Source organism: Medicago sativa, chromosome 1 (assembly GCF_051527215.1).
Source record: "Medicago sativa cultivar Bolivia chromosome 1, Bolivia_mono, whole genome shotgun sequence".
Taxonomy (NCBI): domain Eukaryota; kingdom Viridiplantae; phylum Streptophyta; class Magnoliopsida; order Fabales; family Fabaceae; genus Medicago; species Medicago sativa.
This window is the reverse complement of record NC_140749.1, coordinates 22,938,386-22,956,479: the sequence shown is the minus strand read 5'-3', so window position 1 is coordinate 22,956,479 and position 18,094 is coordinate 22,938,386. Positions and strand designations below refer to the sequence as shown.

Here is an 18,094-nt window from a genome sequence, read left to right as displayed (position 1 = left end):
AATACCATGGGCTGTGAAATTAAAGTTTGTGAAATAAGTCACGGGGCAAATAGTATGCATAATTATTAAAGCAAATAGTTTGTGAGGACTAGACAACACTGACAATTATTTAAAGTAAACATTGGGGACTAGACAACACTGACAATTTTGACCGAATACAAACAAATATTACAGTGAAATTAATTTCCAAACAACTCACGCTCTAAATTTTCCAACAGATCTTTTTTCCTGTCATCGAGATGCTCTTGGGAACTTAACTTTACGTACAATTTCATTTTCTTCAATCTGTTTTTCTCTTGTTGCACTGCGGTGTACTCTTTCATTTCTGCAGTGTACTCTTTCAAGTGTTCAATCTCTTGCACCTTCATTTCTTTGAATTGAACCCACTCATTTTCCACCTCCTCCAAGGCAGCGTCCTTGCTTTGCTTTTTTCCTTTTTTTTTTTAGCTGACTCCCTACCCATTGGACGAGCACTAGATCCTACAGAGTCTTCGTGAGATCTCTTAGATCCACTACTTCCTGATCCAACATTTCCTCCTACTTGACTAACATAACATGGTTGATCACGAAGAGCGCGCCATTCTTCCTTTAAAGTAAATTGAACATTCTTCCCAGATGCATATAATTCCTGGGCTTTTGCCTCCACATCATCTTCCGACCAACCACTTCCTTGCAAACGCTTAGCGGCATCATAAGCACCAACCCATTTATTTATTACTTTGTTCATATAATTAAAACGGTTTCGGCATGCAACTAGATCGCGGGGAGAATCAAATGAGCAATACTCATTACAATACTCAGCAATTTTACTCCAATATGTTTCTCCTCTCTGGTTTCTCCCGACAACACTGCTTGTTCCATATTTAATCCATGCACTAATTAGCACCAAATTTTGTTGAGTGTTCCATGCTGGTTCCTTACTTTTCTTGCTCTTAGGAGTTGAATCTTCTGGAGACACTTCATCAGCAACTGCCATGCCACCAGGAGTTATTTGTGTTGAAAATTCAGGATATTGAGATGCACTACCACCGGGAAAATTTTCATTCTCCATTGGCATATAACCATACAACGGGGTTGTTTGAGATGGATATCTCATCATAGATCCATAATATCCATGAAAGTTTGGAACAGAGGATGACTGGTTGAAATTTGGTGTAAAACCAAAATTAGGTACATTTTGAGGTATGTTTTGAGGACGTTGGTTGAAAAATAGATTTGGATTTGGATAATTGTTGGGATTTTCGTAGTTAAATGGGAAATTAGAATAATTTTGGTTGTTGAAAGGGTTATTATTGGGATCCATTTCACTAAAAAGAAGATTAAAACTTCACTTAGTTTGCTAATAGAAAGATAATAATAAGATGAAGATAGTGAAAAACTTAGTTTTTTTTCTGTGTCCAAATCAAATGAACCAAATCTCTATTTATAGAGGAAAAAAAATAATGAATTTTGGTATTTTTTTAAATTATTTTTCACCGAAAATACTTGATTTAAAAGATTAAAATGATAAAATCTGCGTGACCAATCAGAGCGCGACACGTCTGCAGGCTTATCCAAAAAGCAATCCCTCTCTCTTCCGGTCTGCAGCTCACACGCTGCTGTCTGCGCGTGTGCTGCATGCGCCTGTTCGGTCCAATTGTACGCCGCCACGTGGCATCGGATGGCAGATTAATTTGTGTTGAACCGGTTCATCATCTCTCTCATCCAGCAGATCATTAAACACACCTTCAACACACCATTGGACTAGTTTTGCTTGTTGAATGTCAGATTCAACACTCCCATTGCACATAGTCTAACTCATATCTACTTGTATTAATAATATTATTTCCTTTTTACCTTTTCTCTCTAATTTTTCTCCACATTTGTGTGTGATTTTTTCTTACTCCTTACATTTTTACTTAGGTCAAATGTTTATTGCACTGGAAACTAAGACTTGTAACCTTAAATCTGTCAACTAATAATCCTTTAAGGATCAAACTTAAATCTTAAATTGATGTTTCGAATTTATTTGTTGAAGGGATATAATTCCATTTCAACGTAGACATTAGGGAAACTTACCTTTTTTACAAGCAATAGTGAAGGAAACTTTCAGATTACACACAACAGTTGCACTTTTACTACCATGAAAAGCTGAAATTGATTTAAAAAAAAAAGGCTATAAAGACCCAGAAGGTGCAAAATATTTGGTTAATTTTTAGGCTATTGGGAGATATCCAAAATTGTGAGTAATTCAAATGAATTTTTACCTGAGAGACTTTATGCTGGGTTTGTTTATTAATTGTTTTGATTAGGAACTTGCAGATGGAATCAAACCTGATGATATGAATATTATATGGATGATCAATTTTGACTTACTTTGGAGAATGCTCAGCATGTGCTATCTGTTCCAATGAAGTAAGCAATAGTTGATCAAAACTTTATGTGGTGAAATAAATAGTAAATAGATAACTATTGTGTTGTCCACAAATCTTATTTTCTCTGACAAAAATGTTAGTATTGTTAAGCCAGATCTTGTGATCGGGGTTTGAATCTCGTTCATTTACTTATGTGTGTTAGTTTATAATGACTATTACCATTTTGACCATCTAAAAAAAAATAGGCTTAAATATGAAAATAGTCCCTGCAAATATCTGACATATATTTTGGTTTTAGTTCCTGTAAAAATATTTTTTTGGTTTTAGTCCCTGCAAATATAAAAAAGGGTTAATTATGTTTCTAGTCCCTATAAAATAGCGACCTTGTGGGCTAACTAATCTGGTCTGCGGACATTCCACCTTCAAAATCTTTGATGACTTGGAGACTCATGCATAATAAACTTCCCACTGATGATAATCTCATGCGTAGAGGCTGCAACTTACCCTCTATGTGCTCTTCCTGTCAAGCGGCTTCAGAAACTTCGTTCCATCTTTTCTTTGAATGCCCCTTTGCTGGCAAAATGTGGTCCTGGTTAACTTCTCTTCTAAATATTCCTCTGCATTTTAGCGCTGCTGAAGACATGTGGTCTCTTCTTAATCATAGCTGGTCCCCCCAATGCAAAGTAGTAATTTTAGCCTGCATCATTAACTTGTTGAATATTATCTGGCTCAGAAGGAATAATATCCGGTTTCAAGACAAAAAGGTCGATTGGAAGACAGCAATTAATTTGATTATTTCTAAAGTCTCTCTTTCAGGTAATTTAACTACAAAGACCTCTGCTGCCAATATGTTGGAGTTCTCAATCTTAAAGGCTTGCAAGGTTAACATTAAGCCTCCAAAGCCCTCATTAATCAAAGAAGTTTTTTGGACACCTCCATTTATCTCTTGGGTCAAAATCAATACAGATGGCGCCTCTATCAAAAATCCTTCTAGAGCAGCAGCTGGTGGGATTTTCAGGAACTCACAGGGAGCTTGTTTGGGTGGTTTCTCTCAATTTATCGGCAACGCTGACGCTTTGGTTGCTGAACTGTCCGCAGCTATGAACGCAATAGAAATTGCTTCTTTAATGGGCTTCTCAAAGGTTTGGTTAGAATCAGATTCTCAACTTGTGATTAAGGCTTTTGATTCTATTTCTGTGGTTCCATGGGGTTTAAGAAATAGGTGGGAAAACTGCTTACAAATCACTTATAATATGCAGTTTTGTGCATCTCACATATATAGAGAAGGGAATAATTGTGCAGACAAACTTGCTAATTTTGGTCTTTCTTTGTGTTCTTTGGATTTGTTTTGGTTTGATTCTTTACCGGACTTTGTCAGGGAGGATTTTAATAGAAACAGGTTGGGTTTACCCAATTTTAGATATGTATCTTTCTGAAAAGGTTTGGTTTGGCCCCCCTTTTCTTTTCTTGTTCTTTTTCTTTTCACTCTTTATTGAATAGATCTGATGCTTTTTGCATCTTTTCAAAAAAAAAAAAAAAAATAGCGACCTTGTAAGTTTAGTCCCTACTTAATTTTAATAGCATTTTTAGTCCCTATAAAAAAAATTTACTTATAATTTTAGTTCCTGCTAAAACAAAGTTTGATTAATTATCCTTAAACTCTTAAATTTTTGAACGATTTTTTTGAGACAAGATTAGAACACTATGAAAGGTTCGTTTACTAAAATTTAGAATTTTCTGACATGAAATGAATTAAATATGAATTTTTTAAAACGACAAAAGTTAAAGATAAAAAGTAATAAAATCTGGATGTAGAAATCAAATTTTGCGATAATTTTTTGCGGACGAACTTTTAGTAATGTTCTAAACATGTCTGCAAAAAATTGTTCAAAAATTTAAGAGTTTAAGCATAAATTAAACAAATTTGAATTGAGTAGGGACTAATACTCAGTGCAGAAAAACAAAATTAGGGACTAAAAATGCTATTAAAATTAAGTAGGGACTAAACTTACAAGGTCGCTATTTTATAGGGACTAGAAACATAATTAACCCTATAAAAAATTTGGTTTTGGTCCTTGATATTTTTTTTGTCCTTGTAAAATTGATTCATATTGGATTTAGTCCTTGTAATATGTAGAATATTTGATTTTAGTCCCTCAAAATGAGGACTAAAATGAATATTATAGTGACCAATTTCAATATGAAATGATTTTACAAGGATTAAAACAAACTACCAAGGACCAAAACCAAATATTCTATATTTGCAAGGACTAAAACCAAAAAAGTATTTTTATAGGGACTAAAACCAAAATGCCAGATATTTGCAGGGACCATTTCCATATTTAAGCCAAAAAAATATTATATTGTGTTGTTTTCGGTATTAGAAAAGTACCTTTTTGAAAAAAGAAATCACCACCGAAGATATTATCGGTTGAGTCACGACCAGGTCGCTTTCTTTAAGACGTTTCACGACACTATCCGAATTTGTGCAAGATATACTAACAACCGAGCCGCCTTAAGGATAAAACAGCTCAGTTCACCTGTTCGGTTACGTACATCACCGCAAGCAATCGTTCGAAATATAATATCCTCAATGTGGTTTACGTTCGATTAAACCACTCTATATGGTACGAAGACCACTCGAAACCGAAGGGATAAAAGGAGTAGAAAAAAGGAAGAAGAACTCGTCAACACAAGTCGAAAAAGGGAGAAGAGAGGAAAAGCACGCGAAGCATCAACTGTGTTTTTCGGTGTGAAGAATGAGTGAGGCGAACTCTCCTTTTATAGGGAGAGTTCGTAACAAATCCGGAGCGACTTAAGGATTAAGTTAGCTTGCGGATTAAGCAGACCTAATCTCTAAGCAATTCGCGGACCGGTTCTCATGCGAGTGGATATATCTGAAACCTTCCGGATATATATATATATATATATATATATATATATATATATATATATATATATATATATATATATATATATAAGCGCTCACCCGTTCGCAAAAGTGGGTACCCCAAGGGCACACCCTTGAAAGTCACCCCCAGTTATATAAACACTACTAGTGGGTATGTCGTATCCAATGTGGGACATTTTTTTAATTCATACCAACACTAGTTCTTTCATAAGGGATATGTGTTTATTCTTTTCAACTTCCACTCAATTCCAACTAGTGTTCCAACATATTGTGTTTAGTTTGTTATTGTAATGTGGTAAAAATGTCAAATGCCAATGCCAACATGTGCAGACAGTGGGAAAATCAATCTGAATCTTTCATGTGAAGTTTGTAGGCAGTTTATTCATTTATATTTAGAAGAAATAATTAGTTAATTGATATTGTGTATGTATGATTTAGGGATGGGAATAGGTTAGACCGTCCGTCAAAGACCTTATAGCTTGGCCTACTTAAAGCCTGACTCGGCCAAGCTCGTTTATTAAGTAGGTTAGGTTTAAGTTTTTTAAAAATCTCATTAATTTAAATAGGTCAGGCTAAGGCTTAAAGAAAATTCTACTAAGCCTATCAGGCCGGCCAATATATGTGTAATTTGTAACACCCTAAACCCTTAAAGCGATAAATCACGCAAATCATACAAAGGACTTAGATGCTACTTCTTCTATAAGTCCAAAACATGCATAAATAATTTTCCAAAAACATCGCAGTGGAATAATATCATAATATCTCATCAACAGATAATAAAAATCTCCAAAGTAGTCATGCCACATAAATCATAATACATCTACAAATCTCAACAAACTGGGTGAATAAATCTCATAAAGTCATAAAACATAAATGACATAAGACCGACACCTAATCAGAGCCCTAAACTAAGACTCGCAAAGCAGAGAGACGAGGTTGCTCCAAAGCTAGCCTCAAGCATACTCAAGAGAATCAAAGCAATTAATTCTGTAAGCCGTCTACTCATTCATACAAATAGGCAGGCGGTCAACCAAACTACCACTGGGGGTTATATAACATTTCACAAATACAACATAATCAATTGAAACTAAAACGGTGTATTTAATTTCATAAGTTCAACAACACTTCATTAAATTATTTACAACGAATTCAACATAATTAAACATTAAGCATACAAGCCTAAAGCTATAACAAGCACAATTTCACGTTTTCACATATTAACCAAGTACATTAATCACCAAGTTTCAACAATGCACAAAATCATCAAGCACATAGCAAGTATGACACATAACAAATGTATGCAATGCGTTCTAGACCCGACTATATATATATATATATATGTATATGGTACCAATTGTCACCTCTGGATACAACTGTATCATAATCATTGCCTCTTGATAAGAAACCATATCATAATCATTGCCTCTTGGTAAGAAACCATATCATAATTATAGCCTCTTGAATACAAAGTATTCTAATCATCGCCTCTTGACACTTATGAATGCATGAACATATAACTCAATAATGCATATGTTCATTCAACAAATCGTCATCATCAACATCAACATTTTTCATACATGCTTACATCATCAATTTCGTCACCATTTTCCATGTAAGAGTTCGTCACCATTAATAAATCATCATCGTAATCATCATCATAATCAACAACATAATTCACCATCAACAATTATCACCTTAAAGAAACAATATCGTTTTAAATTCACATTTTGCATGAAAGACGGACAAACAACAATATCATGATATCAATCATATAAAACACATATTCAACATTGATTCATCATCATTCCACCATATAAACATGATTACAAACCATTCACAAGTTTTGAAAGTCATAAAACTCAATTTCGATAAAGTTCGTATATTTTTCACAAAACACCAATTTTGACATTTTCATACAATTCATCATGTCTCAAGCGTATAAATCCTCAATTCAATCATAAACTATCATATTATCATGAATGCAAATCATTGGAAAACTAACAAGTTTGAATTCATGATTTCACTAAAGTTCGCCTATGAAAATCCCAAGTTTTCGTCTATTTCACCTTTTTATTGAAAACAAAGTTTCATACTCTTATGGTGCTTTATCAATCCTACATACATCATCTAAGTCCATTATTATAGTAGACAACTCAAAACATAATCATCGCTCTTAAGAAAAAATCATGGTCCGGTTATTTCAAAATCAAGTTCGTCTCAAATTCAAGTTTCTTTCCATATTAACAAAACCAATATAAGTGTAAGCATACTATGTTCCAGCAATAATTTTAATCAAAACAGCAAAAGAACATCACCTAAAGATCGCCTAGGAACCCTATGCGTCGCCCCCAAGCACTCGGAACAAAAGCAAGTAGAAACTTGCACTGTCCAGGGCGCCTAGCGCCAGAGGGGTCAGGGCCAGGTGCTGGCTCTGTGTAACTGGGCGCCTAGTGCTCCAGTGCAGGTGCCAGTGCCGCGACAAATCCCGTTTGGTGTGTTTTGGACTCGGATTTTCGTCAAAAACGTCCCAAAAGTGCTTATTTAGATCCCCTTTATCCCAAAACTGTTAAAGTCTTGTTCCAAGGCTCAAACACATCAAATTAGCTCTTTTTCACAACCCTTAAAATAGCTTACATAACAATTCAATTAGTTTTCACAAAAACACCAAAGTTCTAACAACAACATTTTGACTTATTTAAAAACAACGCAACAACAACAACAACAACTTAAACTTATCATCACCCAAATCATGAATTATCATCACCAACAACATCCAACAATATTCATAGCATGTAATCATGAATTCATCAACAATAAACAACAACAACTTCATTTTCACCATTTTAAGCCAAAACTTCAACATAATCATTTTAACACATAACAACCATGAAGTTTAAGCACAAACAACAAGTTTATGAGCACGAAAATCAACATTTAAAATCAACAAAATCATAATTCATACAAAAGTGATTATGACCCAAAAGTGAAAAATGAGAATTCTAGCTTATTTAATAGAAAGGATCTATCCCCCTTACCTCTAAGTTCTGAATCCACTAGCTTAAGCTTCAATCTCCCTTCTAGCTCCCAAAACCTTAGCTTCCTCTTTACCAAGTTTGTGATCTACTTTCTCTCGCTACTTCTCAAGTTTGTGAAATGAAATAATGAATGGTTTAACCTATTTTTCTCATAAGAGTTATGTTTATATACTACTCTCCAGATGGGCTAGGTTTTTACCAACTAATTCTCAAAAGTTACTACTCACTAAAACCGCTAAAATACCGAATAATTACCATATCGAAATAATTACCCCAACTCACAAGTAACTTAGTAAAAATACTATTATTACTAAAACACCAATAATAACCTTCTTAATAAAATGACTAATTTACCCTTACTCGCCAAATGACCAAAATATCCCTTAGTCTAAAAATGACTAAAATACCCTTCTATGCCAAAAATTCACTAATCCCGAATTAAATACACACAAAGACAAATAATCACACACACCCACATATAAATACACATAATAATTAAATGCAATAATTCCAGCGGAAAACTGGCTGTTACATAATTATATATACTACATTGTATAATACACTCGTATTAGCCTCTACAAAATAGATGTGTCCGCTCTACAAAATTTTATTGAAATTACATGCTTTACAAAATTTTATTGACTTGTTAGACTTTTAAAAATATATGTTTACTTCCTTCAAAAAAAAATATATGTTTACTAGCCTTTTTATAAATAGATCAAATGTTATATTTAAAATTATTAGTACAAATTAGGCTTTTAGACAGGATAATATGTTAGGTCGAGCTTTTAAAAAGGTCAGACCAGACTTAAAGTAAAGTCTTTGAGAGACTAATAGGTCAAGTTTAGGTTTTAGTTTTTTCAACTATGCATGTCTTACTTAAGCAAAATCTGACTCGATCCGGCTTATTCTCACCCTTAGTATGAACGCTTGAAAGTTGCAATTAATGACGTTCAAAATAACTTTTTTTTTTGTCAAGGTTCAAAATAACTTTAATTATGTTTAATTTGTACTCGATGAGTTACAACACATTAGGGTTAATAGTGTTTTTCACCCCTCTAATATAGGCCATTTCCGGTTTTCGCCCTTATAAAATTTCCGGTTTGAAATGCACCCTTGTAAATTTTTTTTCTTCCGGAATACACCCCTCCCCCCTCCAACTCAGCAGATTCGCTTACGTGGCGCTGACTTGGCTTTTTTTTCCATTTTTTTTAAATGGCCAGGTGTAAAAAAAAATGCCACATCATATTTTTATTTTAAAAAATAAAAAAAATCCAAAAAATAATAAAAAAATTCAGTTTTTTTCCCAAAATTAAAAAAAATCGAAAAATAATTTTTAAAAAATAAAAAAATCCAAAAAATAATTAAAAAATTCAGTTTTTTTTCCAAAAATTTAAAAAATCGAAAAATAATTTTAAAAAATTCCAAAAAACCATAAAAATATTCAGTTTTTTTCCAAAAATTTTAAAAATCGAAAAATAATTTTTTAAAAATAAAAATATTCAGTTTTTTCCAAAAAATTTAAAAAATCGAAAAATAGTTTTTATAAAATTCAGAAAAAATATTAAGATTTTTTCCGAAATATAAAAAAATAGAAAAGTAATCATATTTTTTTCCAAAAAATTTTAAAATCGAAAAAAAAATTAGATTTTTTTTCAAAAATTTTAAAAATTAGAAAAATCTTAGAATAGCGCAGCTTGAGCCCTTGGTGAATTGCGGAAAGTTCAGCCAACAAAATATCTTTGGAGTTGTAGATGAAACTCGAGAAGCCTGACAAATAGTTGCCTGAATTGTTGCAGATAATACCACCAAAGCCCGCACGGGTGGGGTTCCCGATACAGCTACCATCAACATTTAGAATAGCGTAGATTATATAGTATTGAAGAGTAATCAATGCTTTTTTTTAAAGTATTTTACATGCATATAAATTTTAGAATAAATATTTTGTTAACGTATCTTAGCCGTATCGTATCCTGAATTTTAAAAAATTCGCGTATCCGTGTATCCGTATCGTATCGTACATGCACCCGCAAATTATTTTTCGATTTTTAAATTTTTGGAAAAAAAAACTGAATTTTTTTATTATTTTTTGGATTTTTTTATTTTTTAAAATTATTTTTCGATTTTTTAAATTTTTGGAAAAAAACTGGATTTCTTATGATTTTTTTAAAATTATTTTTCGATTTTTAAAATTTTTGGAAAAAAACTGAATTTTTTTATTATTTTTTGGATTTTTTTTATTTTTTAAAAATTATTTTTCGATTTTTTAAATTTCTGGAAAAAAAAACTGATTTTTTTTTATTTTTTTAAAATTATTTTTCGATTTTTTTAATTTTTGGAAAAAAACTGAATTTTTTTATTATTTTTTGGATTTTTTTTATTTTTTAAAAATTATTTTTAAATATTTTTAAAATAAAAATATGATGTGGCATTTTTTTTTTACACCTGGCCATATAAAAAAAAAATGAAAAAAAAAAATCAAGTCAGCGCCACGTAAGCGAATATGCTGAGTTGGAGGGGGGAGGGGTGTATTCCGGAATTTTTTTTTTTTACAAGGGTGCATTTTAAACCGGAAATTTTATAAGGCCGAAAACCGGAAATGACCTATATTACAGGGGTGAAAAACACTATTAACCCCAACACATTATATACCGTATTCACTAAACATAATTAACTATAGATGTAAACTACGTCAATCCCCTAAATTGTTGTCGAAATATTTTAGAAAATTGTTGTATACATATGTTGCTTGACTGAGAAACACAAGTAAATTACCCAAATACCCCTCGGTAGTTAAGTGTCGAGGAAATAAAAAACCGGCTGCAGTTAACTGCCGAGGAAACCTTAAACCACTAAATTTTTACTTCTTTTTTCTAGTTTGCAGCAATAAAACTTGTGACCCTCACATTAATTTTCTATTAAATGGATATAATTCACGTTGAAAATGCAATAATGTGCAATGATGATTTCCAATTTTTTTGGCACGGTTACTATCACTGTGTGTATATTTATTGTTCATTTTTAACTAGTATAGTATTGACTATGACATATAATTTTTTTATGAAATGAATCACGAAAAAAAAATATAAGTTGAAATGGCCCTCCGTCTAGAATATTAATGTCATTATTGTTGTGACAATCATTCCCATAATGACATTAATTGGTTGCACTAGTCATTAATTGTTTGCACTAAAGTTGATGTATTTGGTTTATGATATAGACCAAATACATTAACTTTTGTTGACCCATTTGCTTCTTATAAAAAGGACTGGAGGGAGTAATCATGAATTCATCAACAATAAACAACAACTTCATTTTGGACTTTTTTGTGAATATTTTCAGATAATAAATATGTCGTGAAATTGGATAATAAATATTAATAATGGTAGTTTCAGGTTTCCTCGGCAGTTAACTACCGAGGGATATTTGGGTAATTTACTTGTGTTTCTCAGCCAATGCATATGTGTCAACAGCAATTATCAATATTGAAAGTTCAATCCCTCGTACTTCTCATGAGTTAGAAAATGAATAAAAAATATGATTTATTTGAAGCCCACTTTAATTATTTTTATCCAACATTGTCATAGTATATGCTTTATGCTTAATAAACAGAAACAAACAAAAGCATAAAACAACCAAAGTTTTGTTTGTTTCTTTAAAAAAAAAAAACCGAAGTTTTGTTTGTAAATTAAACAATAAGGTGGTTAACGAACTTGAGCAAATTGTTTGTGAGTTAGGTTTTGAAAGAGAAAACTTTTAAAAATAAATGAGAACATTATAAAATATTTTTAAAAATAAATTAAGTGTTATTGAAATACTTATATTATCATTTATGATGTTGTTCTTTCACAATCATTCTTATTCCTAAAGTTCCTGATGCTTTACAGGTGGGCCATTACAGACCAATAGCCTTAGCAAATTTCAAATTCAAGATTATTTCGAAGATTTTGGCTGACAGACTAGCCCCTATCATGAACAGCATCATTTCGCCTGAGCAGAGAGGTTTCATAAGAGGCAGAAACATTAAGGATGGCATTTGTGTTACTTCTGAAGCCATTAACCATCTTCATCAGAAAACTTTTGCAGGAAATCTAGCTTTCAAAGTGGATATTTCTAAAGCGTTTGATACTCTTGAATGGAAATTCCTCCTCAGTGCTCTTAGTAAATTTGGATTTAATGACAAGTTCTGCTCTTGGATTCACACCATTCTAAAGTCAGCAACTCTTTCAATATCTGTTAATGGTAAGCAGCATGGTTATTTTAGCTGCAAGAGAGGAGTGAGACAAGGTGACCCTCTATCACCCTTACTCTTCTGTATTGCTGAAGATGTCTTAAGCAGAAGCATCACCTTACTTGTGCAACAAGGAAAGATTGACCTCATCAAAGGATCCAGATCTTGTAATGTTCCTTCTCACTCATTATATGCTGATGATATCATGATATTTTGCAAAGGTAAGATAGCATCAATCCAAGCTCTTATGCAGCTTTTCAACTCTTATGCCTTGGCTTCTGGACAAATCATTAATCCCTTTAAGTCGACTGTTTTTTATGGTTCAATCTCTACTGCTAGAATTGATCAAATTGCAGATTTGATTGGGTTTAATAAAGGCTCTCTTCCATTCACTTATTTAGGGGTCCCGATTTTCAAAGGCAAACCAAAAAAATCTCATTTGCAGCCTATTGCAGATAAGATAAAATCTAAGCTTTCAGCATGGAAAGCCTCTTTGCTTAGCATTGCTGGAAGAGTCACCCTGGTGAAGAGTGTAATACACGGTATGATGGTTCACTCAATCTCTATATACTCTTGGCCTAGAAAGCTTCTCAAAGAAATTGAATCTTGGATTAGAAATTTCATATGGAGTGGCGATATTGCCAAAAGAAAATTGGTGATTGTTTCTTGGAAAAAAACTTGCAAGCCTTTAGCTGAAGGGGGTTTAGGGATTAGATCTCTCATTACTCTAAATGAATCTGCAAACTTGAAGCTTTGTTGGGATCTGTTAAACTCCAATGAAGACTGGGCTATCTTGATCAGAAGTAAAGTGCTTAGAGGTAGAAAGATAATCTCTTATCACATTTTCTCTTCCATATGGAGCAGTATAAAGTCTGAATTTTCTACAATTCAAGATAATAGTGTTTGGCAAGTTGGGAATGGTGACAACATCAACTTTTGGCTCGACAGTTGGTGTGGGGATCCCATAGCTTTGCAACTGAACATACCTCCTCATCTTCATCCGTACCTCAGTGCTAAAGTCAGTGACTTTATAGTGAATTGTCAATGGAATGTTCCTTCCTCAGTGTTAATTACTTTCCCAATGGTTAAGCAGCTTGCAGATCAAGTAACCATTCCTGTTGAATATTTTGAGGATAAGCTAGTGTGGAGAAAAAGCAACACTGGTGATATTTCGTTCAAGGAAGCATTTCTTTTTAAGTATGGTGCAGGTCAAAATGTTCAATGGGCAAAATCTCTTTGGTGTCCAGATATTCCTCCGTCTCAGTCTTTACTTGTTTGGAGGATAATGCACAACAAAATCCCTTCAGATGAGATGCTCCAGTCGAGAGGTATTTTCATATCCTCAATGTGTTCATCATGTAATATGCAAGGTGAGTCTACCTTTCATCTCTTCTTTGAGTGCTCCTTCGCCATGAAACTTTGGAATTGGCTTTTCTCCATCTTAAACACTTCTATTCATTTCAATTCAGTGGGAGACTTTTGGTTGTTACTCGATAGAAATTGGTCCCATCAATGTAAACTTGTCATTAAAGCCTGCATAGTAAATATTCTTAATATTATTTGGTTTAGAAGAAACCAAATAAGATTCCAAGACAAGGTGCTTCATTGGAAGTCAGCCATCAATTTAATTATTGCTAAAACTTCCATTGCTGGCAATAACACTAAACAAACTTCTAGAGGCGACATGTTAGAATTTCGTATCCTCAAAGCTTGCAAGGTCGACATCAAACCTCCCAGAGCTCCAACTATCAAAGAAGTCATATGGTCACCTCCTTTAGATTCTTGGATTAAAGTGAACACAGATGGAGCATCCACAAAGAACCCAGTTAAAGCTTCCGCAGGTGGTATTTTTAGAAACAGTGTAGGTGAGTGCATTGGTTGCTTTTATCAATTTCTTGGAAGTAAAGATGCTTTACATGCTGAGCTTGTAGCGGCCATGATTGCCATTGAAATATCATATCTCAAAGGTTTTCAAAATGTTTGGCTTGAATCAGACTCCCAATTAGTTAATTTGGCTTTCAAGTCAAATTCAGTGGTTCCTTGGTGTCTCAGAAACAGATGGCAAAACTGCTTATTTAGACTTAGAAATATGAGATTTGTGGTGTCACACATATATAGGGAAGGGAATGCTTGTGCTGATAGCCTTGCAAACCTGGGTCTCTCTTTCACTTCTTTTGATTTATTTTGGTCAGATACTATCCCTGATTTTATTAGGGGAGAGTACATTAGGAATAGGTTGGGTATGCCCAATTTCAGGTTTAACACCTTTTGAAAAGGTTTTGGTTTGGTCCCCCTTTTCTTTCTTGTACTCTTTTTGCTTTATATATTGATTTGATGCTCTTTGCATCTGTTTAAAAAAAAAAATGTTGTTCTTTCACTCTTTTTAAAATATTAAAATACAAATTTAATCCTGCAAAACCTTTCAAAACATCATTCACAAACAAAACTTAAGATTAATCTCGAATTTACATCTTTTTAAAAATAATTTTCTAGTCAAATTTTATTTACCTTTAACGTCACTTCATATTACTTACACACAATTTGGAGAGGTAGGGACAAAACCTAAATAAAATAACACTATAAAATCTTAAGTGTAACACCCATACTAAATTTATCTAGAATATTTAGCATGCGCGTTAAACTTAGTACTAAATACATTAAAATTACAATAAATAAAAATTCTCCAAACAAATTATAGAATTACTTGTCTTATACAACTGAAAAAGTACATTAAAGTGTACAAAATATACGCAACGACAAGTAAACATAATTTTCCAGCTTCTTCTGCTACTTCACCATGAACTGTTCTGCTTGCTCGCCACCTGAGCATCTGAAATAAAATAAAAGGAATTGGGGTGAGACGGGATGTCTCAGTGAGTTCCACCTATCCTAGGCTGTAGGCAATCACAGGGAACCTAGGATCGCCATCTGTCTCTAAACTCAACCCTTTTTGGGTTTATACAGTTTTGTCATGCATAACTGAGCGATCGGGAGATAACTAGGATCGCTATCTGAAATGCTGAGTCAGCTCTGAAACTAATGCTGAAAACATACTCATAATTATATTCATAATGTTTGTCATATTATGTTAGAAATGTTAGCGTTGAACAAACAATATTATCTGAGTTGATTTTACGAATAAACCCAGGTGGAGTAACCCCGGAATTTATTCCTCTGATAACCGGTAATAATTCCAACTGGCGGGAACCCAACTGACGGGGATACCGGACTCCTCTGATTATTGTGGGGTCATCCTCACGGATAGTGCCCGTTCCAACTGGCGGGAACCTTTCGTATCCAACTGGCGGGATAGCAAAAGCCACATCTTAAACATGTTTTAATATTATAACTTGAACTGATTTCTGATAACTGAGTTAATCCTCAACTCCACTACTAACGGGGAGCTAAAGAGGAATAACTTAACTGATTTCCTTGTAGAAATAACATCCTGAGTCTAATAATAAAGACGTAGTAATTTCGTCTTTATTCTGAAATTATTTCTTATACTAACCTATTCAGGTTCTAGGCATATCGTTGTCATATGCCATTTCTAAAAGGTTATAAAATTTTCCCCATATCCTGATAAATTAAATTCGACTAATTAAGTCGAACTTTCATACTTAGAATTCTTTTCTTTCCAATGATTGGAAATCTACTCATGAATGATTTGTTCCAATGGCTAATTTACTCTAAACTTTCTTTTACACAAATAAATATACACTATGGTAGTATATGATCAGAGGATATTCATAATACAATTTCGGCTACATATACATATTTGATAAAAATGAGAATTTAGAGTCTTAGCCAAACCAAACCATCATATCACCTTAAAAGTATAATTTATATTAGCTAAGGGTCGAAATAAAGTAATAAAATCCAACAATTCTCACTTTCCGGAATGTTAGCCGAAATTGCATATTTATTCATACTCACGTAAAACTTATCATAATAATTTTCCTCTAACTCCCACATTACCATAAGCATATTTATCAACATAAAATCTATTTTAGAGTACACTAGCAAGGGTGTGAACCTTAAATCATAATGTCACTAAATTATGTTCTATTGTACCAAATTATATTCTATTATTCTAAAGGCATTATTTAACTACCCAAAGGGAAGTTTTCTAACTAAAGGAACTCACCTCGAATCACTCTTGGAAAAATTGTAAAGCATCTTATCAACAGCCTGCAGCTTCTGCTATCTCCAAAACTCCATAATCACTTTTCCAAAATAGCTTATGCCTTGGCTTATAGGTCTTTCCTTTTCCAAAACAACTCAACTGACTTGTGACATACTCCTAACTCATCAACCAGCATATTGAAAAATTACCATTTCAGTCCCTGCACCAGAAGTTTGCCGTTTGACTATTTAAGCACTTCCAAAATAGCTTAATTACTATTTAAGTACTTTTATCATCACTAAAACAGCTTATAATTTTACCATTACTCATATACCAGTTTAACATATCTCTCCTAAACTGGTCATTACAAAACAATACTTGAAACAGCTCAAATTCCAATTTAAGCTATTTTCCAAACGGCTTAACTAGAAACTTATGACTTTTAGCGTATCAATTTCAATTCAAACTTTCACACATACTTCCAACATGAATAATCAGCCCTTTTAATCACTTACAAATCAGTTTGAATCCACAACTTAATCATTTAAGGCCTTTTGATCAAAACAGCTTAACTGACAGCTTATTCCTTCTAAACCATTCATTTTCTGTTCAAATTTTCCAGAATCAAAACATACATGTATACACAACTCATATCCCATTTCTACAGCAATCCTAACATGCTAACTTTAAAAATCAATTATGGAAGTTTTGGAACAACTTATGGCTTTTAGCTTCTAGCTTCTAGCTTTTCATGCCAAACAACAACAACAACAATACAAATTCTACTAACAGCCCTTACCTCAAACTTCTTGCCAAGCCAAAACCCTAACTTTTGTGTCTTGCCTTAATCTTGCTCAAGCTTGCCTCTAATGCTCAAAATACAACACAAACTTCAATTTTCTCTACATGATCACCATCTTAGCTCTAACTCCTTGAACTCATGCTAGGATCACTTGAATGAATTTCTTAGGAGAGGAAGAATGAGAGAACAAGTTGTTTAGAGGTTATACTTCTTCCACAACTCAAGAAAAATACCTAAGCATGATGATTCCATGGTGAAGTGTTGATTTTTGGTGGATAGCATGAGAGTGAGGGAGAGGACGTGAGGTTAGGAGTAGAAGAAGAAAAAATCTGATTTTGGGTGAGAGATTATGGTAGAAAAGTGTAGAAACTCATAAGTTTTGTCTTATATACTCATCTTAATGAAAATGACCATAATACCCTTTTTTTACATTTTTCTTTAAACTAAAATATCGGATAAAAATGTCGTGAAAGTTTTAAGCAGGAATAATACATTTCCCGTAGACTGTTGGAATAATATAATTCGAACCTGAAAAGTTTTATGCACAATTACCATTTTGTCCTTCTCTTAAATTTTTCAATGATAAAATAAATGATGCTGAATTTTTACATGCGGGGTATTACATTAAGAGCATG

General features: G+C 33.1%; 1 long non-coding RNA gene and 1 pseudogene across 1 annotated transcript; both read right to left on the bottom strand.

Moving 5' to 3' along the window:
• Nucleotides 1-179: 179 nt before the first annotated feature.
• Nucleotides 180-1,303, bottom strand: LOC146953685 (uncharacterized; annotated as a pseudogene).
• Nucleotides 1,304-15,122: 13,819 nt separating this feature from the next.
• Nucleotides 15,123-18,076, bottom strand: LOC146953684 (uncharacterized). The gene is made up of 3 exons (XR_015011138.1): nucleotides 17,457-18,076; nucleotides 16,679-16,877; nucleotides 15,123-15,361 (listed from the first exon to the last, which is right to left on the bottom strand). It is a non-coding gene; the product is annotated as an uncharacterized LOC146953684 (long non-coding RNA).
• Between the last annotated feature and the right edge of the window lie 18 nt (nucleotides 18,077-18,094).